The 27,684-nt window shown below is 52.5% G+C and overlaps 41 non-coding genes across 41 annotated transcripts; all 41 read right to left on the reverse strand.

Moving 5' to 3' along the window:
• Positions 1-268: 268 nt before the first annotated feature.
• Positions 269-340, reverse strand: Trnae-cuc (transfer RNA glutamic acid (anticodon CUC)). Its single transcript has one exon. It is a non-coding gene; the product is annotated as a tRNA-Glu (tRNA).
• Positions 341-599: 259 nt separating this feature from the next.
• On the reverse strand, positions 600-681 carry Trnal-cag (transfer RNA leucine (anticodon CAG)). Its single transcript has one exon. It is a non-coding gene; the product is annotated as a tRNA-Leu (tRNA).
• Positions 682-759: 78 nt separating this feature from the next.
• On the reverse strand, positions 760-841 carry Trnal-aag (transfer RNA leucine (anticodon AAG)). Its single transcript has one exon. It is a non-coding gene; the product is annotated as a tRNA-Leu (tRNA).
• Positions 842-1,118: 277 nt separating this feature from the next.
• On the reverse strand, positions 1,119-1,190 carry Trnah-gug (transfer RNA histidin (anticodon GUG)). The gene has a single exon. It is a non-coding gene; the product is annotated as a tRNA-His (tRNA).
• A 387-nt stretch (positions 1,191-1,577) lies between these two features.
• Positions 1,578-1,649, reverse strand: Trnae-cuc (transfer RNA glutamic acid (anticodon CUC)). The gene has a single exon. It is a non-coding gene; the product is annotated as a tRNA-Glu (tRNA).
• Positions 1,650-1,908: 259 nt separating this feature from the next.
• Positions 1,909-1,990, reverse strand: Trnal-cag (transfer RNA leucine (anticodon CAG)). The gene has a single exon. It is a non-coding gene; the product is annotated as a tRNA-Leu (tRNA).
• Positions 1,991-2,068: 78 nt separating this feature from the next.
• On the reverse strand, positions 2,069-2,150 carry Trnal-aag (transfer RNA leucine (anticodon AAG)). Its single transcript has one exon. It is a non-coding gene; the product is annotated as a tRNA-Leu (tRNA).
• Positions 2,151-2,427: 277 nt separating this feature from the next.
• On the reverse strand, positions 2,428-2,499 carry Trnah-gug (transfer RNA histidin (anticodon GUG)). Its single transcript has one exon. It is a non-coding gene; the product is annotated as a tRNA-His (tRNA).
• Positions 2,500-2,886: 387 nt separating this feature from the next.
• Positions 2,887-2,958, reverse strand: Trnae-cuc (transfer RNA glutamic acid (anticodon CUC)). Its single transcript has one exon. It is a non-coding gene; the product is annotated as a tRNA-Glu (tRNA).
• Positions 2,959-3,217: 259 nt separating this feature from the next.
• Positions 3,218-3,299, reverse strand: Trnal-cag (transfer RNA leucine (anticodon CAG)). Its single transcript has one exon. It is a non-coding gene; the product is annotated as a tRNA-Leu (tRNA).
• Positions 3,300-3,377: 78 nt separating this feature from the next.
• Trnal-aag (transfer RNA leucine (anticodon AAG)) lies at positions 3,378-3,459 on the reverse strand. Its single transcript has one exon. It is a non-coding gene; the product is annotated as a tRNA-Leu (tRNA).
• A 277-nt stretch (positions 3,460-3,736) lies between these two features.
• Trnah-gug (transfer RNA histidin (anticodon GUG)) lies at positions 3,737-3,808 on the reverse strand. The gene has a single exon. It is a non-coding gene; the product is annotated as a tRNA-His (tRNA).
• A 387-nt stretch (positions 3,809-4,195) lies between these two features.
• Positions 4,196-4,267, reverse strand: Trnae-cuc (transfer RNA glutamic acid (anticodon CUC)). The gene has a single exon. It is a non-coding gene; the product is annotated as a tRNA-Glu (tRNA).
• Positions 4,268-4,526: 259 nt separating this feature from the next.
• Trnal-cag (transfer RNA leucine (anticodon CAG)) lies at positions 4,527-4,608 on the reverse strand. Its single transcript has one exon. It is a non-coding gene; the product is annotated as a tRNA-Leu (tRNA).
• Positions 4,609-4,686: 78 nt separating this feature from the next.
• Trnal-aag (transfer RNA leucine (anticodon AAG)) lies at positions 4,687-4,768 on the reverse strand. The gene has a single exon. It is a non-coding gene; the product is annotated as a tRNA-Leu (tRNA).
• Positions 4,769-5,045: 277 nt separating this feature from the next.
• Trnah-gug (transfer RNA histidin (anticodon GUG)) lies at positions 5,046-5,117 on the reverse strand. The gene has a single exon. It is a non-coding gene; the product is annotated as a tRNA-His (tRNA).
• Positions 5,118-5,504: 387 nt separating this feature from the next.
• On the reverse strand, positions 5,505-5,576 carry Trnae-cuc (transfer RNA glutamic acid (anticodon CUC)). Its single transcript has one exon. It is a non-coding gene; the product is annotated as a tRNA-Glu (tRNA).
• Positions 5,577-5,835: 259 nt separating this feature from the next.
• On the reverse strand, positions 5,836-5,917 carry Trnal-cag (transfer RNA leucine (anticodon CAG)). Its single transcript has one exon. It is a non-coding gene; the product is annotated as a tRNA-Leu (tRNA).
• Positions 5,918-5,995: 78 nt separating this feature from the next.
• On the reverse strand, positions 5,996-6,077 carry Trnal-aag (transfer RNA leucine (anticodon AAG)). The gene has a single exon. It is a non-coding gene; the product is annotated as a tRNA-Leu (tRNA).
• Positions 6,078-6,354: 277 nt separating this feature from the next.
• Trnah-gug (transfer RNA histidin (anticodon GUG)) lies at positions 6,355-6,426 on the reverse strand. Its single transcript has one exon. It is a non-coding gene; the product is annotated as a tRNA-His (tRNA).
• Positions 6,427-6,813: 387 nt separating this feature from the next.
• On the reverse strand, positions 6,814-6,885 carry Trnae-cuc (transfer RNA glutamic acid (anticodon CUC)). Its single transcript has one exon. It is a non-coding gene; the product is annotated as a tRNA-Glu (tRNA).
• A 259-nt stretch (positions 6,886-7,144) lies between these two features.
• Trnal-cag (transfer RNA leucine (anticodon CAG)) lies at positions 7,145-7,226 on the reverse strand. Its single transcript has one exon. It is a non-coding gene; the product is annotated as a tRNA-Leu (tRNA).
• Positions 7,227-7,304: 78 nt separating this feature from the next.
• On the reverse strand, positions 7,305-7,386 carry Trnal-aag (transfer RNA leucine (anticodon AAG)). Its single transcript has one exon. It is a non-coding gene; the product is annotated as a tRNA-Leu (tRNA).
• Positions 7,387-7,663: 277 nt separating this feature from the next.
• On the reverse strand, positions 7,664-7,735 carry Trnah-gug (transfer RNA histidin (anticodon GUG)). Its single transcript has one exon. It is a non-coding gene; the product is annotated as a tRNA-His (tRNA).
• Positions 7,736-8,122: 387 nt separating this feature from the next.
• Positions 8,123-8,194, reverse strand: Trnae-cuc (transfer RNA glutamic acid (anticodon CUC)). The gene has a single exon. It is a non-coding gene; the product is annotated as a tRNA-Glu (tRNA).
• A 259-nt stretch (positions 8,195-8,453) lies between these two features.
• Positions 8,454-8,535, reverse strand: Trnal-cag (transfer RNA leucine (anticodon CAG)). The gene has a single exon. It is a non-coding gene; the product is annotated as a tRNA-Leu (tRNA).
• Positions 8,536-15,623: 7,088 nt separating this feature from the next.
• Trnah-gug (transfer RNA histidin (anticodon GUG)) lies at positions 15,624-15,695 on the reverse strand. The gene has a single exon. It is a non-coding gene; the product is annotated as a tRNA-His (tRNA).
• Positions 15,696-16,082: 387 nt separating this feature from the next.
• Positions 16,083-16,154, reverse strand: Trnae-cuc (transfer RNA glutamic acid (anticodon CUC)). The gene has a single exon. It is a non-coding gene; the product is annotated as a tRNA-Glu (tRNA).
• Positions 16,155-16,413: 259 nt separating this feature from the next.
• On the reverse strand, positions 16,414-16,495 carry Trnal-cag (transfer RNA leucine (anticodon CAG)). Its single transcript has one exon. It is a non-coding gene; the product is annotated as a tRNA-Leu (tRNA).
• A 78-nt stretch (positions 16,496-16,573) lies between these two features.
• Positions 16,574-16,655, reverse strand: Trnal-aag (transfer RNA leucine (anticodon AAG)). Its single transcript has one exon. It is a non-coding gene; the product is annotated as a tRNA-Leu (tRNA).
• A 277-nt stretch (positions 16,656-16,932) lies between these two features.
• Positions 16,933-17,004, reverse strand: Trnah-gug (transfer RNA histidin (anticodon GUG)). The gene has a single exon. It is a non-coding gene; the product is annotated as a tRNA-His (tRNA).
• Positions 17,005-17,391: 387 nt separating this feature from the next.
• Positions 17,392-17,463, reverse strand: Trnae-cuc (transfer RNA glutamic acid (anticodon CUC)). Its single transcript has one exon. It is a non-coding gene; the product is annotated as a tRNA-Glu (tRNA).
• A 7,494-nt stretch (positions 17,464-24,957) lies between these two features.
• Positions 24,958-25,039, reverse strand: Trnal-aag (transfer RNA leucine (anticodon AAG)). Its single transcript has one exon. It is a non-coding gene; the product is annotated as a tRNA-Leu (tRNA).
• Positions 25,040-25,316: 277 nt separating this feature from the next.
• Positions 25,317-25,388, reverse strand: Trnah-gug (transfer RNA histidin (anticodon GUG)). Its single transcript has one exon. It is a non-coding gene; the product is annotated as a tRNA-His (tRNA).
• A 387-nt stretch (positions 25,389-25,775) lies between these two features.
• Trnae-cuc (transfer RNA glutamic acid (anticodon CUC)) lies at positions 25,776-25,847 on the reverse strand. Its single transcript has one exon. It is a non-coding gene; the product is annotated as a tRNA-Glu (tRNA).
• A 259-nt stretch (positions 25,848-26,106) lies between these two features.
• Trnal-cag (transfer RNA leucine (anticodon CAG)) lies at positions 26,107-26,188 on the reverse strand. The gene has a single exon. It is a non-coding gene; the product is annotated as a tRNA-Leu (tRNA).
• Positions 26,189-26,266: 78 nt separating this feature from the next.
• Positions 26,267-26,348, reverse strand: Trnal-aag (transfer RNA leucine (anticodon AAG)). The gene has a single exon. It is a non-coding gene; the product is annotated as a tRNA-Leu (tRNA).
• A 277-nt stretch (positions 26,349-26,625) lies between these two features.
• Positions 26,626-26,697, reverse strand: Trnah-gug (transfer RNA histidin (anticodon GUG)). Its single transcript has one exon. It is a non-coding gene; the product is annotated as a tRNA-His (tRNA).
• A 387-nt stretch (positions 26,698-27,084) lies between these two features.
• Trnae-cuc (transfer RNA glutamic acid (anticodon CUC)) lies at positions 27,085-27,156 on the reverse strand. Its single transcript has one exon. It is a non-coding gene; the product is annotated as a tRNA-Glu (tRNA).
• Positions 27,157-27,415: 259 nt separating this feature from the next.
• Trnal-cag (transfer RNA leucine (anticodon CAG)) lies at positions 27,416-27,497 on the reverse strand. Its single transcript has one exon. It is a non-coding gene; the product is annotated as a tRNA-Leu (tRNA).
• A 78-nt stretch (positions 27,498-27,575) lies between these two features.
• Positions 27,576-27,657, reverse strand: Trnal-aag (transfer RNA leucine (anticodon AAG)). Its single transcript has one exon. It is a non-coding gene; the product is annotated as a tRNA-Leu (tRNA).
• Between the last annotated feature and the right edge of the window lie 27 nt (positions 27,658-27,684).

Raw genomic sequence — 27,684 nt, forward strand, 5'->3', positions numbered from 1 at the left:
ATGTATACTGGCAAACGAACGTGCCCGCGCTATTAGGACACTAAGCACAGGGGTTAGCTGCATTCACCACCCGTGGCAATGTCTTGCAGTCCTCCAAGTCTGTTGACCACAGGTATGTGCCTCGATAGGAGGTGGGCAGACGTCGCATCTCTCTCGCCGTCACTTGTGGCCGCCAGTCATACTTTACGTGGTTTTCTGCAAGCGTCAGCGTAGCGTCAGTCGAGCTAAGTCGGGCCAAGTCGCATGAGAGGAGCAACAAAATAGGCATTTCCGGTGCCGGGAATCGAACCCGGGCCTCCTGGGTGAGAGCCAGGTATCCTAGCCACTAGACCACACCGGATTAAGACACGAGTGCTCCTCCGGCGAACACGCTATTGAAAGACGTCTGTAAAAATCTACGCTTCCACTTTGTAGAACGGCATGCTCGGGACACATTTCATGAACACGAACGCAAGGCATCATTACTCCAAACTGCTCCTCTGAATGCTGTCGTTGCACCACGCACTGTGCTACGACAATTTAAGAAAGAGGCGCTCACGGCTTGCTGCGCTGTTTCCTTCGCGGGTAACCAGTGCTGCTGCTTTCGAGACAGAAAACGTTGGCAGCGGTGGGATTCGAACCCACGCCTCCGAAGAGACTGGTGCCTGAAACCAGCGCCTTAGACCGCTCGGCCACGCTACCTACGCGGCACGGCGGTCACAGGAGCTGCGTTGTAGCGCAAGAGAAAACACCGCAATGGCACAAAAAACGAGAAAAAATTGGCAGCGGTGGGATTCGAACCCACGCCTCCGAAGAGACTGGTGCCTTAAACCAGCGCCTTAGACCGCTCGGCCACGCTACCTGCGACAGTGTTGTTCGCTTTTGTAGAAACAGTGCACGACGCAGCTTCCTGTTCTGCTGCGACTGGCTGCCCATCCATTGCACCTCAAACGACTGCCCTATTCGAACAGAGATTGACTACACAGGCAGCTGCCCGCTCTTTCGTGCGGCGGCATTGCGTGTTGATAACTGGCACCTGCAGCCCGCGGAACATGAGCGAAAAATCAAGAGGGCACAGTGTTTTCAAACAGTGGGTCACTATCGTCATTGCAGCGACAGCGAGGCAAAACTTTAAAAAGTGCCGTGACCAGGATTCGAACCTGGGTTATTGCGGCCACAACGCAATGTCCTAACCACTAGACGATCACGGCCACGGAGGCACCGCCGAAAGCAGTTCTCGCGTGTGCAAGTGGCGATGCACAGCAAAGCTCAGCCACTGTGTCTCGCCACTGTGTCTCGCCACAGCTGTGTCAGACGCGTTCTTCATTACATGTATACTGGCAAACGAACGTGCCCGCGCTATTAGGACACTAAGCACAGGGGTTAGCTGCATTCACCACCCGTGGCAATGTCTTGCAGTCCTCCAAGTCTGTTGACCACAGGTATGTGCCTCGATAGGAGGTGGGCAGACGTCGCATCTCTCTCGCCGTCACTTGTGGCCGCCAGTCATACTTTACGTGGTTTTCTGCAAGCGTCAGCGTAGCGTCAGTCGAGCTAAGTCGGGCCAAGTCGCATGAGAGGAGCAACAAAATAGGCATTTCCGGTGCCGGGAATCGAACCCGGGCCTCCTGGGTGAGAGCCAGGTATCCTAGCCACTAGACCACACCGGATTAAGACACGAGTGCTCCTCCGGCGAACACGCTATTGAAAGACGTCTGTAAAAATCTACGCTTCCACTTTGTAGAACGGCATGCTCGGGACACATTTCATGAACACGAACGCAAGGCATCATTACTCCAAACTGCTCCTCTGAATGCTGTCGTTGCACCACGCACTGTGCTACGACAATTTAAGAAAGAGGCGCTCACGGCTTGCTGCGCTGTTTCCTTCGCGGGTAACCAGTGCTGCTGCTTTCGAGACAGAAAACGTTGGCAGCGGTGGGATTCGAACCCACGCCTCCGAAGAGACTGGTGCCTGAAACCAGCGCCTTAGACCGCTCGGCCACGCTACCTACGCGGCACGGCGGTCACAGGAGCTGCGTTGTAGCGCAAGAGAAAACACCGCAATGGCACAAAAAACGAGAAAAAATTGGCAGCGGTGGGATTCGAACCCACGCCTCCGAAGAGACTGGTGCCTTAAACCAGCGCCTTAGACCGCTCGGCCACGCTACCTGCGACAGTGTTGTTCGCTTTTGTAGAAACAGTGCACGACGCAGCTTCCTGTTCTGCTGCGACTGGCTGCCCATCCATTGCACCTCAAACGACTGCCCTATTCGAACAGAGATTGACTACACAGGCAGCTGCCCGCTCTTTCGTGCGGCGGCATTGCGTGTTGATAACTGGCACCTGCAGCCCGCGGAACATGAGCGAAAAATCAAGAGGGCACAGTGTTTTCAAACAGTGGGTCACTATCGTCATTGCAGCGACAGCGAGGCAAAACTTTAAAAAGTGCCGTGACCAGGATTCGAACCTGGGTTATTGCGGCCACAACGCAATGTCCTAACCACTAGACGATCACGGCCACGGAGGCACCGCCGAAAGCAGTTCTCGCGTGTGCAAGTGGCGATGCACAGCAAAGCTCAGCCACTGTGTCTCGCCACTGTGTCTCGCCACAGCTGTGTCAGACGCGTTCTTCATTACATGTATACTGGCAAACGAACGTGCCCGCGCTATTAGGACACTAAGCACAGGGGTTAGCTGCATTCACCACCCGTGGCAATGTCTTGCAGTCCTCCAAGTCTGTTGACCACAGGTATGTGCCTCGATAGGAGGTGGGCAGACGTCGCATCTCTCTCGCCGTCACTTGTGGCCGCCAGTCATACTTTACGTGGTTTTCTGCAAGCGTCAGCGTAGCGTCAGTCGAGCTAAGTCGGGCCAAGTCGCATGAGAGGAGCAACAAAATAGGCATTTCCGGTGCCGGGAATCGAACCCGGGCCTCCTGGGTGAGAGCCAGGTATCCTAGCCACTAGACCACACCGGATTAAGACACGAGTGCTCCTCCGGCGAACACGCTATTGAAAGACGTCTGTAAAAATCTACGCTTCCACTTTGTAGAACGGCATGCTCGGGACACATTTCATGAACACGAACGCAAGGCATCATTACTCCAAACTGCTCCTCTGAATGCTGTCGTTGCACCACGCACTGTGCTACGACAATTTAAGAAAGAGGCGCTCACGGCTTGCTGCGCTGTTTCCTTCGCGGGTAACCAGTGCTGCTGCTTTCGAGACAGAAAACGTTGGCAGCGGTGGGATTCGAACCCACGCCTCCGAAGAGACTGGTGCCTGAAACCAGCGCCTTAGACCGCTCGGCCACGCTACCTACGCGGCACGGCGGTCACAGGAGCTGCGTTGTAGCGCAAGAGAAAACACCGCAATGGCACAAAAAACGAGAAAAAATTGGCAGCGGTGGGATTCGAACCCACGCCTCCGAAGAGACTGGTGCCTTAAACCAGCGCCTTAGACCGCTCGGTCACGCTACCTGCGACAGTGTTGTTCGCTTTTGTAGAAACAGTGCACGACGCAGCTTCCTGTTCTGCTGCGACTGGCTGCCCATCCATTGCACCTCAAACGACTGCCCTATTCGAACAGAGATTGACTACACAGGCAGCTGCCCGCTCTTTCGTGCGGCGGCATTGCGTGTTGATAACTGGCACCTGCAGCCCGCGGAACATGAGCGAAAAATCAAGAGGGCACAGTGTTTTCAAACAGTGGGTCACTATCGTCATTGCAGCGACAGCGAGGCAAAACTTTAAAAAGTGCCGTGACCAGGATTCGAACCTGGGTTATTGCGGCCACAACGCAATGTCCTAACCACTAGACGATCACGGCCACGGAGGCACCGCCGAAAGCAGTTCTCGCGTGTGCAAGTGGCGATGCACAGCAAAGCTCAGCCACTGTGTCTCGCCACTGTGTCTCGCCACAGCTGTGTCAGACGCGTTCTTCATTACATGTATACTGGCAAACGAACGTGCCCGCGCTATTAGGACACTAAGCACAGGGGTTAGCTGCATTCACCACCCGTGGCAATGTCTTGCAGTCCTCCAAGTCTGTTGACCACAGGTATGTGCCTCGATAGGAGGTGGGCAGACGTCGCATCTCTCTCGCCGTCACTTGTGGCCGCCAGTCATACTTTACGTGGTTTTCTGCAAGCGTCAGCGTAGCGTCAGTCGAGCTAAGTCGGGCCAAGTCGCATGAGAGGAGCAACAAAATAGGCATTTCCGGTGCCGGGAATCGAACCCGGGCCTCCTGGGTGAGAGCCAGGTATCCTAGCCACTAGACCACACCGGATTAAGACACGAGTGCTCCTCCGGCGAACACGCTATTGAAAGACGTCTGTAAAAATCTACGCTTCCACTTTGTAGAACGGCATGCTCGGGACACATTTCATGAACACGAACGCAAGGCATCATTACTCCAAACTGCTCCTCTGAATGCTGTCGTTGCACCACGCACTGTGCTACGACAATTTAAGAAAGAGGCGCTCACGGCTTGCTGCGCTGTTTCCTTCGCGGGTAACCAGTGCTGCTGCTTTCGAGACAGAAAACGTTGGCAGCGGTGGGATTCGAACCCACGCCTCCGAAGAGACTGGTGCCTGAAACCAGCGCCTTAGACCGCTCGGCCACGCTACCTACGCGGCACGGCGGTCACAGGAGCTGCGTTGTAGCGCAAGAGAAAACACCGCAATGGCACAAAAAACGAGAAAAAATTGGCAGCGGTGGGATTCGAACCCACGCCTCCGAAGAGACTGGTGCCTTAAACCAGCGCCTTAGACCGCTCGGCCACGCTACCTGCGACAGTGTTGTTCGCTTTTGTAGAAACAGTGCACGACGCAGCTTCCTGTTCTGCTGCGACTGGCTGCCCATCCATTGCACCTCAAACGACTGCCCTATTCGAACAGAGATTGACTACACAGGCAGCTGCCCGCTCTTTCGTGCGGCGGCATTGCGTGTTGATAACTGGCACCTGCAGCCCGCGGAACATGAGCGAAAAATCAAGAGGGCACAGTGTTTTCAAACAGTGGGTCACTATCGTCATTGCAGCGACAGCGAGGCAAAACTTTAAAAAGTGCCGTGACCAGGATTCGAACCTGGGTTATTGCGGCCACAACGCAATGTCCTAACCACTAGACGATCACGGCCACGGAGGCACCGCCGAAAGCAGTTCTCGCGTGTGCAAGTGGCGATGCACAGCAAAGCTCAGCCACTGTGTCTCGCCACTGTGTCTCGCCACAGCTGTGTCAGACGCGTTCTTCATTACATGTATACTGGCAAACGAACGTGCCCGCGCTATTAGGACACTAAGCACAGGGGTTAGCTGCATTCACCACCCGTGGCAATGTCTTGCAGTCCTCCAAGTCTGTTGACCACAGGTATGTGCCTCGATAGGAGGTGGGCAGACGTCGCATCTCTCTCGCCGTCACTTGTGGCCGCCAGTCATACTTTACGTGGTTTTCTGCAAGCGTCAGCGTAGCGTCAGTCGAGCTAAGTCGGGCCAAGTCGCATGAGAGGAGCAACAAAATAGGCATTTCCGGTGCCGGGAATCGAACCCGGGCCTCCTGGGTGAGAGCCAGGTATCCTAGCCACTAGACCACACCGGATTAAGACACGAGTGCTCCTCCGGCGAACACGCTATTGAAAGACGTCTGTAAAAATCTACGCTTCCACTTTGTAGAACGGCATGCTCGGGACACATTTCATGAACACGAACGCAAGGCATCATTACTCCAAACTGCTCCTCTGAATGCTGTCGTTGCACCACGCACTGTGCTACGACAATTTAAGAAAGAGGCGCTCACGGCTTGCTGCGCTGTTTCCTTCGCGGGTAACCAGTGCTGCTGCTTTCGAGACAGAAAACGTTGGCAGCGGTGGGATTCGAACCCACGCCTCCGAAGAGACTGGTGCCTGAAACCAGCGCCTTAGACCGCTCGGCCACGCTACCTACGCGGCACGGCGGTCACAGGAGCTGCGTTGTAGCGCAAGAGAAAACACCGCAATGGCACAAAAAACGAGAAAAAATTGGCAGCGGTGGGATTCGAACCCACGCCTCCGAAGAGACTGGTGCCTTAAACCAGCGCCTTAGACCGCTCGGTCACGCTACCTGCGACAGTGTTGTTCGCTTTTGTAGAAACAGTGCACGACGCAGCTTCCTGTTCTGCTGCGACTGGCTGCCCATCCATTGCACCTCAAACGACTGCCCTATTCGAACAGAGATTGACTACACAGGCAGCTGCCCGCTCTTTCGTGCGGCGGCATTGCGTGTTGATAACTGGCACCTGCAGCCCGCGGAACATGAGCGAAAAATCAAGAGGGCACAGTGTTTTCAAACAGTGGGTCACTATCGTCATTGCAGCGACAGCGAGGCAAAACTTTAAAAAGTGCCGTGACCAGGATTCGAACCTGGGTTATTGCGGCCACAACGCAATGTCCTAACCACTAGACGATCACGGCCACGGAGGCACCGCCGAAAGCAGTTCTCGCGTGTGCAAGTGGCGATGCACAGCAAAGCTCAGCCACTGTGTCTCGCCACTGTGTCTCGCCACAGCTGTGTCAGACGCGTTCTTCATTACATGTATACTGGCAAACGAACGTGCCCGCGCTATTAGGACACTAAGCACAGGGGTTAGCTGCATTCACCACCCGTGGCAATGTCTTGCAGTCCTCCAAGTCTGTTGACCACAGGTATGTGCCTCGATAGGAGGTGGGCAGACGTCGCATCTCTCTCGCCGTCACTTGTGGCCGCCAGTCATACTTTACGTGGTTTTCTGCAAGCGTCAGCGTAGCGTCAGTCGAGCTAAGTCGGGCCAAGTCGCATGAGAGGAGCAACAAAATAGGCATTTCCGGTGCCGGGAATCGAACCCGGGCCTCCTGGGTGAGAGCCAGGTATCCTAGCCACTAGACCACACCGGATTAAGACACGAGTGCTCCTCCGGCGAACACGCTATTGAAAGACGTCTGTAAAAATCTACGCTTCCACTTTGTAGAACGGCATGCTCGGGACACATTTCATGAACACGAACGCAAGGCATCATTACTCCAAACTGCTCCTCTGAATGCTGTCGTTGCACCACGCACTGTGCTACGACAATTTAAGAAAGAGGCGCTCACGGCTTGCTGCGCTGTTTCCTTCGCGGGTAACCAGTGCTGCTGCTTTCGAGACAGAAAACGTTGGCAGCGGTGGGATTCGAACCCACGCCTCCGAAGAGACTGGTGCCTGAAACCAGCGCCTTAGACCGCTCGGCCACGCTACCTACGCGGCACGGCGGTCACAGGAGCTGCGTTGTAGCGCAAGAGAAAACACCGCAATGGCACAAAAAACGAGAAAAAATTGGCAGAGGTGGGATTCGAACCCACGCCTCCGAAGAGACTGGTGCCTTAAACCAGCGCCTTAGACCGCTCGGCCACGCTACCTGCGACAGTGTTGTTCGCTTTTGTAGAAACAGTGCACGACGCAGCTTCCTGTTCTGCTGCGACTGGCTGCCCATCCATTGCACCTCAAACGACTGCCCTATTCGAACAGAGATTGACTACACAGGCAGCTGCCCGCTCTTTCGTGCGGCGGCATTGCGTGTTGATAACTGGCACCTGCAGCCCGCGGAACATGAGCGAAAAATCAAGAGGGCACAGTGTTTTCAAACAGTGGGTCACTATCGTCATTGCAGCGACAGCGAGGCAAAACTTTAAAAAGTGCCGTGACCAGGATTCGAACCTGGGTTATTGCGGCCACAACGCAATGTCCTAACCACTAGACGATCACGGCCACGGAGGCACCGCCGAAAGCAGTTCTCGCGTGTGCAAGTGGCGATGCACAGCAAAGCTCAGCCACTGTGTCTCGCCACTGTGTCTCGCCACAGCTGTGTCAGACGCGTTCTTCATTACATGTATACTGGCAAACGAACGTGCCCGCGCTATTAGGACACTAAGCACAGGGGTTAGCTGCATTCACCACCCGTGGCAATGTCTTGCAGTCCTCCAAGTCTGTTGACCACAGGTATGTGCCTCGATAGGAGGTGGGCAGACGTCGCATCTCTCTCGCCGTCACTTGTGGCCGCCAGTCATACTTTACGTGGTTTTCTGCAAGCGTCAGCGTAGCGTCAGTCGAGCTAAGTCGGGCCAAGTCGCATGAGAGGAGCAACAAAATAGGCATTTCCGGTGCCGGGAATCGAACCCGGGCCTCCTGGGTGAGAGCCAGGTATCCTAGCCACTAGACCACACCGGATTAAGACACGAGTGCTCCTCCGGCGAACACGCTATTGAAAGACGTCTGTAAAAATCTACGCTTCCACTTTGTAGAACGGCATGCTCGGGACACATTTCATGAACACGAACGCAAGGCATCATTACTCCAAACTGCTCCTCTGAATGCTGTCGTTGCACCACGCACTGTGCTACGACAATTTAAGAAAGAGGCGCTCACGGCTTGCTGCGCTGTTTCCTTCGCGGGTAACCAGTGCTGCTGCTTTCGAGACAGAAAACGTTGGCAGCGGTGGGATTCGAACCCACGCCTCCGAAGAGACTGGTGCCTGAAACCAGCGCCTTAGACCGCTCGGCCACGCTACCTACGCGGCACGGCGGTCACAGGAGCTGCGTTGTAGCGCAAGAGAAAACACCGCAATGGCACAAAAAACGAGAAAAAATTGGCAGCTTTTTTTTTTTTTTTTTTCTTGGGCCTCCCATCTCCCCTTATAGCCCGTCCTTTCGCTCTCCAAATAACGCCTTCGTCGGCGAGCTTCTCAGCTATAGTTAGTGCCGTTGCCAGATGTAACTTAAACGAAAACGAACGTTGACCAAAGCAAAATGAAAAGTAAGCCTCCTTTCTCTGAGGCATTGTTGGTGAAAGGGTTAACGGAAAGGTGTGGATCTTCACGGAAATCAGAGTAAACATGCGATTGCTTCGTGAAGTGGAAAATAAAGAATAATATTACTTCCGGAAATCAGTCAAAGAAAAGTCCAGTCAGCACACAAAGCAAAACGCCATTCAGCAACAGAGAAGTCATAATCACGGACGTACTCCGTGGAAAAAGAAAGAGAGGTGCGATGATCACTCTTAATAAACAAGAAAAAAAAAAAAACAATGCAATTCAATTAGGAAAATCACACCATCAATCCTGACTAAAGTAAAAGTAAGTAAAACACAATGAAATGTCCACAAAAAAGGGAACACTTTCATGCAAACGCTTCTTCGCGGTAACACGATCCCAAACCATAACATGGCAGAGTGGAAAACAAGAGGAAAATAGAGAAAGGAAAACAAAAATCCTCGCAATACACCATATACGAGGCAATTCCCAAGGGAGAAATGTCTCCCGATTACGTTATATTTTTCGTTCCAGATACTGAATAGTCATGCATCGCTAAACGAATTCGCTCACGATCACGTCACAGTTTTAAGCAGGAATTTGGAAAATTAATTAAGTCGACATCGGTAATGAGCAAAAGCATGCGCCAAAGCGACATGCAAAAAATTTGCAAAAGTCAGAACATAATCGGTACGAACACGGTACTTGCCGTGCTCAGTCCATAAGTAGGTGAGAAAATCCAAACGATCCGTCAGTTTGAGACAAAAGAGCGAATAAATTGTATGGCCGAGTAACCAGATGGTGGCATTGCGTTTGGTGGATGGAAACGCCTTACACTGAGGTACGATTGCATCTGCCACTGTCACCTGCGCTGTAGACACCCTGTTGACGAGACGAACCATATCCCGAGCAGTGTCCCACACAGCACGGAACCGACGGCACACGAAACGATGTTCAATGGTATCGTCGACATGGCATTCTTCGCATGCAGGGGACGGACTCAGATGAATAGAGTGCAGTTTAGCATTTGTAGGAATCGTGCCATTGACCACTTTATACCACGTCGCTCTGACAGGTGCAGGAAGCACGGGGGTGGTGATGTTGCGCCAAACTGTCCGCCAGTCAGTGTGCGGTAGGCGGTACTCCCACTTGTTTCTGGCCGGTAATCCCCTCAGAGCACGGACAATGTCGCCCACACGACCGCCGCTGGTGCCACTATGCGCAAGATAGCTGCTGTTAAAATAAAAACGCCGCACGTAATTCAGCGCAAAGGGTATGTGGCTGACAGAGACCGGAGCAACCACGGAAGGTGGGCGGTATTGGGTGAACAACCTGACCGTGGCACTGCTGGTGCCTTTCTCCAATACGGCCGTAGTCCGTTTGAGGAGGAGCGCCGCGCATTTGGCGGAAAAATCCACCAGACCGAGTCCCCCATCGGCCGTATGTAAGGTGCAGGTGGCTAACGAAACTTTGAAAATTTCCCCTTTCCAAAGGAGCCAGTAGACGGCCTGTTTAATAGCGCGATCTAGAAGCTTAGGAACCGGGAGAACCTGTGCTAAATACCACGCTCTAGCTAAGATGGTAGTGTTAATGAGATGCACCTTGTCATGGAGCGCCAAATGCCGGGCCGCATGAATTTTAACAACCGCTCGAATTTTGTGTAAGACGGGGCGCCAATTCAGAGCCTCCATGCGCTGAGGATTATCAGACAAAATAACCCCCAGGACTTTGTGCTGCTGCACAACACTGAACCAATTTCGACGCACATGGCTCATGCGTGGAGTAAGAGGCAGCAAAACCGTCTTGTGAACATTCACAACGGCCCCCGTCGCCTTCTCAAACAGCCGGAGAACAGAGTACAGGGTATCCACATCAGCCGGCCGACCCAAGAACACCCCAAGATCGTCGGCATAAGCCCGACAAGTGAGGTGATCTTCCCCAAGTTGGATCCCGGGACACTCGCGGCAGATAGACCGCAGCAGCGGGTCGAGCGCCAAAGCGTAAAGTGTCATTGACAACGGGCAACCCTGTCTGACCGAGCGAGTTAGACGTATAGGCTGACTGAGGGACCCATTGACGATGACACTCGACGTGGCATTGCGCAAAAAACCCTGAACCGTGTGGGTAAACTTACGGCCAAAGCCCATTGCAACCATGACACGCCGCAAATAGGCATGGCCAACCCTGTCAAACGCATTCTGGAAATCGATCAACATAATGGCTGCCGACCGAACTCTGTTGCCGCGTACAAAACCGATACAGTCCCTATAGGCCAGAACGGCGTCAAAAATATTCCTGTCACGCACAGCACACGTCTGATGTTCACAGAGAACGCGCGGCATGACTTGCCGCAGTCTGTGCGCGACGCACCTCGCCATGATCTTATAGTCCGCGTTTAACAGAGTGATCGGTCGAACAGCGTGGAGATTCGGTGTCGCTTTCGATTTGGGAATGAGCGTGATGCATCCCGCTGCAAATTCCGTTGGTAGAGGAGCGCCATTAAGAATTTCATTCGCGATACCGGTTAACGTATCGCGTAAAAGGTTAAAAAATTGCAAATAAAATTCAGCGGGAATGCCGTCCATTCCGGGAGATTTTCCCCTAGGACTTCGCTTGACAGCTTCGTGCAATTCATCGGACGTAAAAGCCTCATTTAGATGGACACGGTCTGTGCGACGTAAAACATTTGGAATCCCCTGTAAAAGACGACGCAGCGCAGCGGGTTCGACATCAACGTCCCGAAAGAGAGACTCAAAATGTGCGTGGATTTCCCTCTCAATCGTCACCCTGTCGGAAGTCTTTGTTCCATCCCGAGTGACCCACGCATTAAAGGCCAATCGTTCGCGCATCTTCCGCTCTCTGTTAAGATGATATATAGAGAGCGGCTCCCCGTCCACGGCACCCACAGGTTGGCACCGAGTAACCGGCCCCCTACCCTTTCGCCGCAGATCGGACAAAAGTTCGGCCTGAAATTGTTTAAAAATGGGAAGAAGATGCGGCTGGGCCGTAACTTGGCGGGCGAGATCCTTCAAACAGTTCTGATAAAACTGTGACGTCGAGCGACGCCAGTGCGCTGCGTCTCGGCTAAAATTAATTAAAAAGGTCCGGACTGCAGGTTTGGCAGTACCAACCCACCACCCTAGAACGCTACTGTCACCGGGTTTAGCCTGCAAAAGTTTGTGCCACATATCAGTGAAGCACTGCTGAAAATGAGAGTCGGCCAGCAGGCTGCAGTTAAACTTCCATAGATTTCGGCGATAGGAAGGCCTAAAAAATGGAAGCGAAAGTTCACAAAAATAACTGCAGTGATCTGAAAAAATAACCGGCCTGACCTCAGATCGAGCCACCGGGGCCGCAAGTGACGATGACACATAGATCCGATCAAGTCGGCTGTGTCCCTGTGGATAAAAATAGGTAAATTGGGTGTCAACCGGGTGGAGCATTCGCCACGTGTCCTGCAGATTAAAACTTGTGAGAAGCGTGTGGAGTTCCTGACACTTATTGGGGCGCGGCTCTTGATCGCGGTCATCGGTGACCGCATTAAAATCACCGCCGAGAATTAAATGAGCGGAATTGAAGTGCAAAACCTCACACAGCTCCTGACTATAAAAGAGCCGCCGCGCCGCGTAGTCGCTACCGGAAGGAGCATAAACATTAACAAACGTGACGCCTTCAATAGTGCACGCAATAGCGCGGCCAGTAGGGAGACACTCGATATTAGTGACATTGAGCCCGGAGCAGACTAAAATAGCTGTACCGGTGACATTGTCTGACACCACATTATCCACAATAACGTAGTCACTCAGATCGGTTAAAAGCAGGAGAGCCTCCCGTGTCACTTCTTGCAAAAAAGCGACATGGCAACGGGTTTCACATAAAAGAGTTTTTAATGCAAGGACCTTATGAGGACTACGCATTTTGTTAACATTAACAGTAAGTATATGCCACCGACGCGTGTCAGGAACCATACACAACGCAAGGAGCAACAAATATAGTGTGCACAAGAAGCGAGGCAGTATCGCTGCGAAGATAACAAGTAATGTAGACAAGATCGGCGGCGGGGGGCACACACCAGACACAGCAAAGACAAGAAATAACAAGAAGAATAAAATTCAAGGAAGCGTGCACAACGGTGGAAGCATGGGCGTCACAAGGAGTACACACTGTTTCAACACAAAACGACTAAAAGTTCCGCCAGCGGACAATAAACACCAGACACTTTCAAAGGCTAAAACTTAGGTCCGCAAAAAATTGCATGCACACGTGCCGCTAAAAATATGCAAGGAAGTGGCAAGCACAGTAAATTATGTCTAAAACGGATGTCACACATCAGACGCGCGAAAAAAAAAGGTATACGCACCACAAAAGCGGCACATGCACCGGTATGACAGCACATGGTCTTGAGAGGAACGGGGTAAACACACAAAAAACGCGTGTCAGACCCCATACACAACAAAACTACACAACTGTGTGAAAAATGAATGCTCACATCCGGAAAAGCACCCGTGTATCCATAAGGATCCAAGTGAGCGGCAAGAACGACTAAAATGTGCCGCCTACGAGCGGCTGGCACCCAACACATTGAAAAATACCAAACACATTTAAAATACACACCAAATAAAAACATACAACGACGGGTGCAGTGGCGCTGCCAAAATTACACTCGCGTGCAAAATACAGGTTAAAACGCGCAACAGACCGGTGGCACACAAGAGAGACAAGAATACGCCACAAAAAACAACGTTAAACTTAGGCAACGGCGGATGCAATCACGCTGCCAAGCAAAGAGCAAAGTCGCGCTACGTACCGGCTCCTGTGCCGTCGTCCACCTCCACGTCCGCCGCCCAGTCACACTTATCACAGGAAAACACGGGGGGCTGAACCACCTCCGTGTCCATACTAACAGCGGCACCGGAAGGAGCCGCCGTGGCAGGTCCAGCGCCGACGGCAGAAACAGATCCAGAATCCTGCGAGTGCGGCCGGATGCGACGGCAATGTGAGTCGTCCGATTTACGTTTGGCTGCCAAGTTGGCAGGAGACACGCCCTGAACAACGTCCATCGCCATACCACTTGCTACGACAGGCTCCGTTTTAGTAAGGAGAACCTTTAGCTGCCGAACTTTCTCGTCCCGCTTGGACTCCGCGGAACTCACGGACGCCTCGGGCTGACTGCAAGCAGCAGGCCGCTGCCGACGGCGTTCGGAAGCCGGCGCCTGCCGCGAGTCAACAACCGCGCGCTGCGAGGCCCGTTGCAATTTTTTTAGTTTAGAGGTGGACTTGTACGGTGGAACACAAGTTACCACCGGGGACGGCGTTCGCGCCTTACGAGAGGAAACACTCGAAATACTCGCGCTGCGAATGCGGGGAACGTTTTCAGCCCTCTCAGTCGGCCTTTCCCGACGCGGTTTGGGTTCCGCGGGGGCGTCAAGACGCACCTCACGGTCTACAACAACGACGGCAGCAGCGGACACATTCTCATTCACAACAGTGGGAGCAGCCTCTGATACGGGTTCTAATACGGACAGCGTTACATCAGCCGGTACAGGGTCAGACATAATCGGTAGCTCAATTTTGTCAACAGCCTGCGTATCAGGCACGGGGGCCGCTACATCGACAGGCAAAGAAATCACAGGCAACGCCGGGGAGCTATCAGCAACAGGAACGGAAGGTGTAACGTCCATAGCCACAACGTCGGTCGCAATCGCAGGTGCAGACACACGACTCGCACGTGCGGGGGAGGCGCCAAGCGCGACCGACGCCCACGTCACCTCATCCTGACCGTCTGTCCTTGGTAATTGCACTGGGCGACTACGTTTCGGACAGTCCTGTCGAAAATGTCCGGTACCATTGCAAAAAGAACAGGTTGCCGGTTGACCGCTATAAGTAATAAAGGCCCGATGGCCAGCAACAACAACAAAAGACGGTATATGCTGTCGGACAATCATGCGGACACTGCGAACACCGTTCTCAACGTCGTAATGATAAGCTGACGACCATTTCTCTTTTACGACCGAAAGCACTGTACCATACGGAAGTAAACTACGAGAAATAGTTTCATTACGGACTTCGAATGGCAGGTTAAACACGCGAACAGTGCGTATACCATAACATGCGTTCGATAACACAACATCACTAATAGTACCGTCAAGGTGCCTGATTTTACGTATACCACCATTCACATTGACTAGAGTATCACACATATCGGAAGACGACAGTTTTAAAAATACCGAGTTAAGGAACGCGTCAAGTTGAACGCCAAGAACAACACTTTTCGGTAATTGAAGATCACTTTTAATCCATTCATGAATCTCGAAAGCCGTAGGCCTACGCACGGATCTATCAAACGCGCACTGAATATTGTTCTGACGATTCTCTGAATGATTGAGATCCATGGTACTCACAGGAATAACAAACTACTGCAGAAACAGCACCGCGAGGCACACGCCGCCGACCGCGATCCGCAAGTAAACACCGCCCGACACGCCGCAGCGAGCGCGCGATGTGTTCGGGCCCACGGCTCCGAAGAGACTGGTGCCTTAAACCAGCGCCTTAGACCGCTCGGCCACGCTACCTGCGACAGTGTTGTTCGCTTTTGTAGAAACAGTGCACGACGCAGCTTCCTGTTCTGCTGCGACTGGCTGCCCATCCATTGCACCTCAAACGACTGCCCTATTCGAACAGAGATTGACTACACAGGCAGCTGCCCGCTCTTTCGTGCGGCGGCATTGCGTGTTGATAACTGGCACCTGCAGCCCGCGGAACATGAGCGAAAAATCAAGAGGGCACAGTGTTTTCAAACAGTGGGTCACTATCGTCATTGCAGCGACAGCGAGGCAAAACTTTAAAAAGTGCCGTGACCAGGATTCGAACCTGGGTTATTGCGGCCACAACGCAATGTCCTAACCACTAGACGATCACGGCCACGGAGGCACCGCCGAAAGCAGTTCTCGCGTGTGCAAGTGGCGATGCACAGCAAAGCTCAGCCACTGTGTCTCGCCACTGTGTCTCGCCACAGCTGTGTCAGACGCGTTCTTCATTACATGTATACTGGCAAACGAACGTGCCCGCGCTATTAGGACACTAAGCACAGGGGTTAGCTGCATTCACCACCCGTGGCAATGTCTTGCAGTCCTCCAAGTCTGTTGACCACAGGTATGTGCCTCGATAGGAGGTGGGCAGACGTCGCATCTCTCTCGCCGTCACTTGTGGCCGCCAGTCATACTTTACGTGGTTTTCTGCAAGCGTCAGCGTAGCGTCAGTCGAGCTAAGTCGGGCCAAGTCGCATGAGAGGAGCAACAAAATAGGCATTTCCGGTGCCGGGAATCGAACCCGGGCCTCCTGGGTGAGAGCCAGGTATCCTAGCCACTAGACCACACCGGATTAAGACACGAGTGCTCCTCCGGCGAACACGCTATTGAAAGACGTCTGTAAAAATCTACGCTTCCACTTTGTAGAACGGCATGCTCGGGACACATTTCATGAACACGAACGCAAGGCATCATTACTCCAAACTGCTCCTCTGAATGCTGTCGTTGCACCACGCACTGTGCTACGACAATTTAAGAAAGAGGCGCTCACGGCTTGCTGCGCTGTTTCCTTCGCGGGTAACCAGTGCTGCTGCTTTCGAGACAGAAAACGTTGGCAGCGGTGGGATTCGAACCCACGCCTCCGAAGAGACTGGTGCCTGAAACCAGCGCCTTAGACCGCTCGGCCACGCTACCTACGCGGCACGGCGGTCACAGGAGCTGCGTTGTAGCGCAAGAGAAAACACCGCAATGGCACAAAAAACGAGAAAAAATTGGCAGCGGTGGGATTCGAACCCACGCCTCCGAAGAGAGTGGTGCCTTAAACCAGCGCCTTAGACCGCTCGGCCACGCTACCTGCGACAGTGTTGTTCGCTTTTGTAGAAACAGTGCACGACGCAGCTTCCTGTTCTGCTGCGACTGGCTGCCCATCCATTGCACCTCAAACGACTGCCCTATTCGAACAGAGATTGACTACACAGGCAGCTGCCCGCTCTTTCGTGCGGCGGCATTGCGTGTTGATAACTGGCACCTGCAGCCCGCGGAACATGAGCGAAAAATCAAGAGGGCACAGTGTTTTCAAACAGTGGGTCACTATCGTCATTGCAGCGACAGCGAGGCAAAACTTTAAAAAGTGCCGTGACCAGGATTCGAACCTGGGTTATTGCGGCCACAACGCAATGTCCTAACCACTAGACGATCACGGCCACGGAGGCACCGCCGAAAGCAGTTCTCGCGTGTGCAAGTGGCGATGCACAGCAAAGCTCAGCCACTGTGTCTCGCCACTGTGTCTCGCCACAGCTGTGTCAGACGCGTTCTTCATTACATGTATACTGGCAAACGAACGTGCCCGCGCTATTAGGACACTAAGCACAGGGGTTAGCTGCATTCACCACCCGTGGCAATGTCTTGCAGTCCTCCAAGTCTGTTGACCACAGGTATGTGCCTCGATAGGAGGTGGGCAGACGTCGCATCTCTCTCGCCGTCACTTGTGGCCGCCAGTCATACTTTACGTGGTTTTCTGCAAGCGTCAGCGTAGCGTCAGTCGAGCTAAGTCGGGCCAAGTCGCATGAGAGGAGCAACAAAATAGGCATTTCCGGTGCCGGGAATCGAACCCGGGCCTCCTGGGTGAGAGCCAGGTATCCTAGCCACTAGACCACACCGGATTAAGACACGAGTGCTCCTCCGGCGAACACGCTATTGAAAGACGTCTGTAAAAATCTACGCTTCCACTTTGTAGAACGGCATGCTCGGGACACATTTCATGAACACGAACGCAAGGCATCATTACTCCAAACTGCTCCTCTGAATGCTGTCGTTGCACCACGCACTGTGCTACGACAATTTAAGAAAGAGGCGCTCACGGCTTGCTGCGCTGTTTCCTTCGCGGGTAACCAGTGCTGCTGCTTTCGAGACAGAAAACGTTGGCAGCTTTTTTTTTTTTTTTTTTTTTTTTTTTTCATTTTTTTTTTTTTTTAACTTAAACGAAAACGAACGTTGACCAAAGCAAAATGAAAAGTAAGCCTCCTTCCTCTGAGGCATTGTTGGTGAAAGGGGTAACGGAAAGGTGTGGCTCTTCACGGAAATCAGAGTAAACATGCGATTGCTTCGTGAAGTGGAAAATAAACAACAATATTACCTTCGGAAATCAGTCAAAGAAAAGTCCAGTCAGCACACAAAGCAAAACGCCATTCAGCAACGGAGAAGTCATTATCACGGACGTACTCCGTGGAAAAAAAAAAGGAGGTGCGATGATCACTCTTAATAAACAAGAAAGAAAAGAAAACAATGCAATTCAATTAGGAAAATCACACCATCAATCCCGACGACAGTAAAAGTAAGTAAAACACAATGAAATGTCCACAAAAAAGGGAACACTTTCATGTAAACGCTTCTTCGCGGTAACACGATCCCAAACCATAACAGGGCAGAGTGGAAAACAAGAGGAAAATAAAGAAAGGAAAACAAAAATCCTCGCAATACACCATATACGAGGCAATTCCCAAGGGAGAAATGTCTCCCGATTACGTTATATTTTTCGTTCCTGATACTGAATAGACATGCATCGCTAAACGAATTCTCTCACTATCACGTCACAGTTTTAAGCAGGAATGGGGAAAATTAATTAAGTCGACATCGGTAAGGAGCAAAAGCATGCGCCAAAGCGACATGCAAAAAATTTGCAAAAGTCAGAACATAATCGGTACGAACACGGTACTTGCCGTGTTCAGTCCATAAGTAGGTGAGAAAATCTAAACGATCCGTCAGTTTGAGACAAAAGAGTGAATGAATGGTATGGCCGATTAACCAGATCGTGGCATTGCGTTTGGTGGATGGATACGCCTTACACTGAGGTACGATTGCATCTGCCACTGTCACCTGCGCTATAGACACCCTGTTGACGAGACGAACCATATCCCGAGCAGTGTCCCACACAGCACGGAACCGACGGCACACGAAACGATGTTCAATGGTATCTTCGACATGGCACTCTTCGCATGCAGGGGACGGACTCAGATGAATAGAGTGCAGTTTAGCATTTGTAGGAATCGTGCCATTGACCACTTTATACCACGTTGCTCTGACAGGTGCAGGAAGCACGGGGGTGGTGATGTTGCGCCAAACTGTCCGCCAGTCAGTATGTGGTAGGCGGTACTCCCACTTGTTTCTGGCCGGTAATCCCCGCAGAGCACGGACAATGTCGCCCACACGGCCCCCGCTGGAGCCACTATGCGCAAGATAGCTGCTGTTAAAATAAAAAAGCCGCATGTAATTCAGCGCAGAGGGTATGTGGCTGACAGAGACCGGAGCAACCACGGAATGTGGGCGGTATTGGGTGAACAACCTGACCGTGGCACTGCTGGTGCCTTTCTCCAATACGGCCGTAGTCCGTTTGAGGAGGAGCGCCGCGCATTTGGCGGAAAAATCCACCAGACCGAGTCCCCCATCGGCCGGATGTAAGGTGCAGGTGGCTAATGAAACTTTGAACATGTCCCCTTTCCAAAGGAGCCAGTACACGGCCTGTTTAATAGCGCGAGCTAGAAGCTTAGGAACCGGGAGAACCTGTGCTAAATACCACGCTCGAGCTAAGATGGTAGTGTTAATAAGATGCACCTTGTCATGGAGCGCCAAATGCCGGGCCGCATGAATTTTAACAACCGCCCTAACGGTGTGTAAGACGGGACGCCAATTCAGAGCCTCCATGCGCTGAGGATTATCAGATAAAATAACCCCCAGGACTTTGTGCTGCTGCACAACACTGAACCAATTTCGACGCACATGGCTCATGCGTGGAGTAAGAGGCAGCAAAACCGTCTTGTGAACATTCACAACGGCCCCCGTCGCCTTCTCAAACAGCCGGAGAACAGAGTACAGGGTATCTACATCGGCCGGCCGACCCAAGAACACCCCAAGATCGTCGGCATAAGCCCGACAAGTGAGGCGATCTTCCCCAAGTTGGATCCCGGGACACTCGCGGCAGATAGACCGCAGCAGCGGGTCGAGCGCCAAAGCGTAAAGTGTCATTGACAACGGGCAACCCTGTCTGACCGAGCGAGTTAGACGTATAGGCTGACTGAGGGACCCATTGACGATGACACTCGACGTGGCATTTCGCAAAAAACCCTGAACCGTGTCGGTAAACTTACGGCCAAAGCCCATTGCAACCATGACACGCCGCAAATAGGCATGGCCAACCCTGTCAAACGCATTCTGGAAATCGATCAACATAATGGCTGCCGACCGAACTCTGTTGCCGCGTACAAAACCGATACAATCCCTATAGGCCAGAACGGCGTCAAAAATATTCCTGTCACGCACAGCACACGTCTGATGTTCAGAGAGAACGCGCGGCATGACTTGCCGCAGTCTGTGCGCGACGCACCTCGCCATGATCTTATAGTCCGCGTTTAACAGAGTGATCGGTCGAACAGCGTGGATATTCGGCGTCGCTTTCGATTTTGGAATGAGCGTGATGCATCCCGCTGCAAATTCCGTTGGTAGAGGAGCGCCATTAAGAATTTCATTCGCGATACCGGTTAACGTATCGCGTAAAAGGTTAAAAAATTGCAAATAAAATTCAGCGGGAATGCCGTCCATTCCGGGAGATTTTCCCCTAGGACTTCGCTTGACAGCTTCGTGCAATTCATCGGACGTAAAAGCCTCATTAAGATGGACACGGTCTGTGCGACGTAAAACATTAGGAATCCCCTGTAAAAGACGACGCAGCGCAGCGGGTTCGACATCAACGTCTCGAAAGAGAGACTCAAAATGTGCGTGAATTTCCCTCTCAATCGTCACCCTGTCGGAAGTCTTTGTTCCATCCCGAGTGACCCACGCATTAAAAGCCAATCGTTCGCGCATCTTCCGCTCTCTGTTAAGATGATATATAGAGAGCGGCTCCCCGTCCACGGCACCCACAGGTTGGCACCGAGTAACCGGCCCCCTACCCTTTCGCCGCAGATCGGTCAAAAGTTCGGCCTGAAATTGTTTGAAAATGGGAAGAAGATGCGGCTGGGCCGTAACTTGGCGGGCGAGGTCCTTCAAACAGCTCTGATAAAACTGTGACGTCGAGCGACGCCAGTGCGCTGCGTCTCGGCTAAAATTAATTAAAAAGGTCCGGACTGCAGGTTTGGCAGTGCCAACCCACCACCCGAGAACGCTACTATCACCGGGTTTAGCCTGCAAAAGTTTGTGCCACATATCAGTGAAGCACTGCTGAAAATGAGAGTCGGCCAGCAGGCTGCAGTTAAACTTCCATAGATTTCGGCGATAGGAAGGCCTAAAAAATGGAAGCGAAAGTTCACAAAAATAACTGCAGTGATCTGAAAAAATAACCGGCCTGACCTCAGATCGAGCCACCGGGGCCGCAAGTGACGATGACACATAGATCCGATCAAGTCGGCTGTGTCCCTGTGGATAAAAATAGGTATATTGGGTTTCAACCGGGTGGAGCATGCGCCACGTGTCCTGCAGATTAAAACTTGTGAGAAGCGTGTGGAGTTCCTGACACTTGTTGGGGCGCGGCTCCTGATCGCGGTCATCGGTGACCGCATTAAAATCACCGCCGAGAATTAAATGAGCGGAATTCCGGTGCAAAACCTCACACAGCTCCTGACTATAAAAGAGCCGCCGCGCCGCGTAGTCGCTACCGGAAGGAGCATAAACATTAACAAACGTGACACCTTCAATAGTGCACGCAATAGCGCGGCCAGTAGGGAGACACTCGATATTAGCGACATTGAGCCCGGGGCAGACTAAAATAGCTGTACCGGTGACATTGTCTGAGACCACATTATCCACAATAACGTAGTCACTCAGATCGGTTAAAAGCAGGAGAGCCTCCCGTGTCACTTCTTGCAAAAAGGCGACATGGCAACGGGTTTCAAATAAAAGAGTTTTTAAGGCAAGGACTTTATGAGGACTACGCATTTTGTTAACATTAACAGTAAGTATACGCCACCGACGCGTGTCAGGAACCATACACAACGCAAGGAGCAACAAATACAGTGTGCACAAGAAGCGAGGCAGTATCGCTGCGAAGATAACGCGGAATGTAGACAAGATCGGCAAAAATGGCATACCGACAGGTGGCAGGTATCATACACAAATTACACACGAAAGAAGGGTCTACAATAACAGTCACAAGGGCGCCCCCAAAGCAAAGCAACACGTGAACATGAACGGCACAAACGATCCACCGCAGGCTACCGAACGCCAAGCACAGCTAAAACACCAACAGATAAGAAGATACAATATACACATACAATAAGAGGTGCCCCGGCACAGCGAGGACGACGCAGTCGAGCGACAGGACCAGTAAATAAAAAACAAACCGGCGACGACGCGCACAAAGGTAAATCAAAAGCATATTGTGGCATAATGAAAGGTAGTGTGCGCTACCAATAGAAGCATGCAATCAACAACAACGGTAAAAGCTATCCCCCAATATGTGGAGACTGTAGACATAGGTAAAATATCAAAAAGATACGGACAGAGTAAAAAGACATGTGCGCCGCCAATGCTGTACCATGCAGCTCGTCGGCATGAGCGATGAGACATTGCCTCCGACGGGGGGCACACACCAGACACAGCAAAGACAATAAATAACAATAAGAAAGAAGAAGTAAAGAAGCGTGCACAACGGTGGAAGCAGTGGCGTCACAAGGAGTACGCACTGTTTCAACACAAACGACTAAAAGTTCCGCTAGCGGACAATAAACACCAGACACTTTCAAAAGCTAATACATAGATCCGCAAAAAAATTGCATGCACATGTGCCGCTAAAACAATGCAAGGAAGTGGCAAGAACAGTAAAATATGTCTGAAACGGATGTTACACATCAGACGCGCGAATAAAAAGTATACGCACTACAAAAGTGGTACATGCACCGGTAAAACAGCACATGGTATTGAGATTAACGGGGTAAACACACAAAAACCGCGTGTCAGGCCCCATTGACAACAAAACTACACAACTGTGTGAAAAATAAATGCGCACATCTGGAAAAGCACCCGTGTATCCATAACGATCCAAGTGAGCGGCAAGAACGACTAAAATGTGCCGCCGACGAGCGGCTGGCACCCAACACATTGAAAAATACCAAACACATTTAAAATACACAACAAATAAAAACACACAACGACGGGTGCAGTGGCGCTGCCAAAATTACACTCGCGTGCGAAAATACAGGTTAAAACGCGCAACAGACCGGTGTCACACAAGATAGACAAGAATACGCCACAAAAAACAACGTTAAACTTAGGCAACGACGGATGCAATCACGCTGCCAAGCAAAGATCAAAGTCACGCTACGTACCGGCTCCAGTGCCGTCGTCCACCTCCACGTCCGCCGCCCAGTCGCACTTATCACCAGAAAACACGGGGGGCTGAACCACCTCCGTGTCCATACTAACAGCGGCACCGGAAGGAGCCGCCGTGGCAGGTCCAGCGCCGACGGCAGAAACAGATCCAGAATCCTGCGAGTGCGGCCGGATGCGACGGCAATGTGAGTCGTCCGATTTGCGTTTGGCTGCCAAGTGTGCAGGCGACACGCCCGGAACAACGTCCATCGCCATACCGCTTGCCACGACAGGCTCCGTTTTAGTAAGGAGATCCTTTAGCTGCCGAACTTTCTCGTCCCGCTTGGATTCCGCGGAACTCACGGACGCCTCGGGCTGACTGCAAGCAGCAGGACGCTGCCTACGGCGTTCGGAAGCCGGCGCCTGCCGCGAGTCAACAACCGCGCGCTGCGAGGCCCGTTGCAATTTCTTTTGTTTGGAGGTGGACTTGTACGGTGGAACACAAGTCACCACCGGGGACGGCGTTCGCGCCTTACGAGAGGAAACACCCGAAATACTCGTGCTGCGAATGCGGGGAACGTTTTCAGCCCTCTCAGTCGGCCTTTCCCGACGCGGTTTGGGTTCCGCGGGGGCGTCAAGACGCTCCTCACGGTCGACAACAACGACGGCAGCAGAGGGCACATTCTCATTCGCAACAGAGGGAGCAGCCTCCGATACGGGTTCTAATACTGACAGCGTTACATCAGCCGGTACAGGGTCAGACATAATCGGTAGCTCAATTTTGTCAACAGCCTGCGTATCAGGTACGGGGGCCGCTACATCGACAGGCAAAGAAATCACAGGCAACGCCGGGGAGCTATCAGCAACAGGAACGGAAGGTGTAACGTCCATAGCCACAACGTCGGTCGCAATCGCAGGTGCAGACACACGACTCGCACGTGCGGGGGAGGCGCCAAGCGCGACCGACGCCCACGTCACCTCATCCTGACCGTCTGTCCTTGGTAGTTGCACAGGGCGACTACGTTTCGGACAGTCCTGTCGAAAATGTCCGGTACCATTGCAGAAAGAACAGGTTGCCGGTTGACCGCTATAAGTAATAAACGCCCGATGGCCAGCAACAACAACAAAAGACGGAATATGCTGTCGGACAATCATGCGGACACTGCGAACACCATTCTCAACGTCGTAATGATAAGCTGACGACCATTTCTCTTTTACGACCGAAAGCACTGTACCATACGGAAGTAAACTACGAGAAATAGTTTCATTACGGACTTCGAATGGCAGGTTAAACACGCGAACAGTGCGTATACCATAACCCGCGTTCGATAGCACAACATCACTAATTGTACCGTCAAGGTGCTTAATTTTACGTACACCACCATTTACATTGACGAGAGAATCACACATATCTGAGGATGACAGTTTGAGAAATAACGAGTTAAGGAACGCGTCTAGTTGAACACCAAGAACTACACTTTTCGGCAATTGAAGTTCGTTTCTAATCCATTCGTGAATCTCGAAAGCCGTAGGGCGACGGACGGATCTATCAAACGCACACTGAATATTGTTCTCACGATTCTCTGAACGATCGAGATCCATAGTACTCACAGGAATAACAAACACTGAAGAAATAGCGCCGCGAAGCACACGCCGCCGACCGCGATCCGCAGGTAAACACCGCCCGACACGCCGCAGCGAGCGCGCGATGTGTTCGGGCCCACGGCTCCGAAGAGACTGGTGCCTGAAACCAGCGCCTTAGACCGCTCGGCCACGCTACCTACGCGGCACGGCGGTCACAGGAGCTGCGTTGTAGCGCAAGAGAAAACACCGCAATGGCACAAAAAACGAGAAAAAATTGGCAGCGGTGGGATTCGAACCCACGCCTCCGAAGAGACTGGTGCCTTAAACCAGCGCCTTAGACCGCTCGGCCACGCTACCTGCGACAGTGTTGTTCGCTTTTGTAGAAACAGTGCACGACGCAGCTTCCTGTTCTGCTGCGACTGGCTGCCCATCCATTGCACCTCACACGACTGCCCTATTCGAACAGAGATTGACTACACAGGCAGCTGCCCGCTCTTTCGTGCGGCGGCATTGCGTGTTGATAACTGGCACCTGCAGCCCGCGGAACATGAGCGAAAAATCAAGAGGGCACAGTGTTTTCAAACAGTGGGTCACTATCGTCATTGCAGCGACAGCGAGGCAAAACTTTAAAAAGTGCCGTGACCAGGATTCGAACCTGGGTTATTGCGGCCACAACGCAATGTCCTAACCACTAGACGATCACGGCCACGGAGGCACCGCCGAAAGCAGTTCTCGCGTGTGCAAGTGGCGATGCACAGCAAAGCTCAGCCACTGTGTCTCGCCACTGTGTCTCGCCACAGCTGTGTCAGACGCGTTCTTCATTACATGTATACTGGCAAACGAACGTGCCCGCGCTATTAGGACACTAAGCACAGGGGTTAGCTGCATTCACCACCCGTGGCAATGTCTTGCAGTCCTCCAAGTCTGTTGACCACAGGTATGTGCCTCGATAGGAGGTGGGCAGACGTCGCATCTCTCTCGCCGTCACTTGTGGCCGCCAGTCATACTTTACGTGGTTTTCTGCAAGCGTCAGCGTAGCGTCAGTCGAGCTAAGTCGGGCCAAGTCGCATGAGAGGAGCAACAAAATAGGCATTTCCGGTGCCGGGAATCGAACCCGGGCCTCCTGGGTGAGAGCCAGGTATCCTAGCCACTAGACCACACCGGATTAAGACACGAGTGCTCCTCCGGCGAACACGCTATTGAAAGACGTCTGTAAAAATCTACGCTTCCACTTTGTAGAACGGCATGCTCGGGACACATTTCATGAACACGAACGCAAGGCATCATTACTCCAAACTGCTCCTCTGAATGCTGTCGTTGCACCACGCACTGTGCTACGACAATTTAAGAAAGAGGCGCTCACGGCTTGCTGCGCTGTTTCCTTCGCGGGTAACCAGTGCTGCTGCTTTCGAGACAGAAAACGTTGGCAGCGGTGGGATTCGAACCCACGCCTCCGAAGAGACTGGTGCCTGAAACCAGCGCCTTAGACCGCTCGGCCACGCTACCTACGCGGCACGGCGGTCACAGGAGCTGCGTTGTAGCGCAAGAGAAAACACCGCAATGGCACAAAAAACGAGAAAAAATTGGCAGCGGTGGGATTCGAACCCACGCCTCCGAAGAGACTGGTGCCTTAAACCAGCGCCTTAGACCGCTCGGCCACGCTACCTGCGACAGTGTTGTTCGCTTTTGTAGAAACAGTGCACGACGCAGCTTCCTGTTCTGCTGCGACTGGCTGCCCATCCATTGCACCTCAAACGACTGCCCTATTCGAACAGAGATTGACTACACAGGCAGCTGCCCGCTCTTTCGTGCGGCGGCATTGCGTGTTGATAACTGGCACCTGCAGCCCGCGGAACATGAGCGAAAAATCAAGAGGGCACAGTGTTTTCAAACAGTGGGTCACTATCGTCATTGCAGCGACAGCGAGGCAAAACTTTAAAAAGTGCCGTGACCAGGATTCGAACCTGGGTTATTGCGGCCACAACGCAATGTCCTAACCACTAGACGATCACGGCCACGGAGGCACCGCCGAAAGCAGTTCTCGCGTGTGCAAGTGGCGATGCACAGCAAAGCTCAGCCACTGTGTCTCGCCACTGTGTCTCGCCACAGCTGTGTCAGACGCGTTCTTCATTACATGTATACTGGCAAACGAACGTGCCCGCGCTATTAGGACACTAAGCACAGGGGTTAGCTGCATTCACCGCCCGTGGCAATGTCTTGCAGTCCTCCAAGTCTGTTGACCACAGGTATGTGCCTCGATAGGAGGTGGGCAGACGTCGCATCTCTCTCGCCGTCACTTGTGGCCGCCAGTCATACTTTACGTGGTTTTCTGCAAGCGTCAGCGTAGCGTCAGTCGAGCTAAGTCGGGCCAAGTCGCATGAGAGGAGCAACAAAATAGGCATTTCCGGTGCCGGGAATCGAACCCGGGCCTCCTGGGTGAGAGCCAGGTATCCTAGCCACTAGACCACACCGGATTAAGACACGAGTGCTCCTCCGGCGAACACGCTATTGAAAGACGTCTGTAAAAATCTACGCTTCCACTTTGTAGAACGGCATGCTCGGGACACATTTCATGAACACGAACGCAAGGCATCATTACTCCAAACTGCTCCTCTGAATGCTGTCGTTGCACCACGCACTGTGCTACGACAATTTAAGAAAGAGGCGCTCACGGCTTGCTGCGCTGTTTCCTTCGCGGGTAACCAGTGCTGCTGCTTTCGAGACAGAAAACGTTGGCAGCGGTGGGATTCGAACCCACGCCTCCGAAGAGACTGGTGCCTGAAACCAGCGCCTTAGACCGCTCGGCCACGCTACCTACGCGGCACGGCGGTCACAGGAGCTGCGTTGTAGCGCAAGAGAAAACACCGCAATGGCACAAAAAACGAGAAAAAATTGGCAGCGGTGGGATTCGAACCCACGCCTCCGAAGAGACTGGTGCCTTAAACCAGCGCCTTAGACCGCTCGGCCACGCTACCTGCGACAGTGTTGTTCGCTTTTGTAGA

This window comes from Schistocerca gregaria, unplaced genomic scaffold, assembly GCF_023897955.1.
Source record: "Schistocerca gregaria isolate iqSchGreg1 unplaced genomic scaffold, iqSchGreg1.2 ptg000686l, whole genome shotgun sequence".
Taxonomy (NCBI): Eukaryota; Metazoa; Arthropoda; class Insecta; order Orthoptera; family Acrididae; genus Schistocerca; species Schistocerca gregaria.